The sequence below is a fragment of the Apis cerana genome, linkage group LG12 (assembly GCF_029169275.1).
Source record: "Apis cerana isolate GH-2021 linkage group LG12, AcerK_1.0, whole genome shotgun sequence".
NCBI lineage: Eukaryota > Metazoa > Arthropoda > Insecta > Hymenoptera > Apidae > Apis > Apis cerana.
In genome coordinates, this window is record NC_083863.1 from 2649249 (window position 1) to 2650341 (window position 1093).

Sequence of the window (1093 nt, forward strand, 5' to 3'; positions counted from 1 at the left end):
ATTATAACTGTCAATGAATACGAATCATTGACTGTTATCAGCAAAACAAGAATTAAAAATTAACAAGATTACGAATTTGCTATGCATGATAATTATTTTAAATGCTTCAGAAAAAAGTGATGTATCTTTATCTAAACAATTATTTATCTAAAAATATGTCACTTGATGTATGTTGTGTCAGACCAGATGTTATACGAAATGACTATACGTGGCGATCATTTATAATGATCGATATACATTATGTCTACTAAACTGATTAAAAAACATTTACATATCATTGTTCACTATCGATATCACGATATCAATTGATTATCAAATGATTATCAAATTTATTCTAATAAAAACAAGAAAATTAAAAGTTTTTTTTACTCTTTCTTTTTCTCTTTGATTTTTTTATTGATATAATGATAAATTTATTTGATCAATATGAAAAATGATGTGACAAATGAATTATTTTAAATATTAGCGATAATACCCATGAATTTTTTTAGTAAAAGTTTTTATTGTTATAATTATTTTATTATTATTATTAATATATTGTTGTTTTATATTTAAGTTCTATTTCTTATTACTTATTTTTTTCTAATTTTTACATATTTACACTATATCTTATTAAATTAAAAAATTATGCTAATGATTAATATAATAAAGTTACAAAAAAGTGCATTACATACACAAAAAGATATTTACTTACTATTTATTTACAATAAATTTTTAAATAATAAATTAAATTTTATTTATTTCATTTATTTTTAAATAAAAAATAAATGAAAACTACTGAAAATGTTTTACCATACAAGTATGATATGAAAGAAATCTAGAAATTAGATCGATAAAGTAGAGTATAAGTTAACATTACCGTGTAATGATAACTATGCTATATTTATCCAATAATTGATTATTGAAATTTGAAATATATACCAAATTAAAATAAATTCAATAAATCAAGAGAAGTATATTTTTTTATACAATAACTGTATATTTAATTAACTAAATAATTAATTAAATATTAATGATTTCAGTAACTTTTCTTTTTCTTTATTACCGAGTATATTATACTATTTCATATTTTTTATAATAAATATAAAAACAG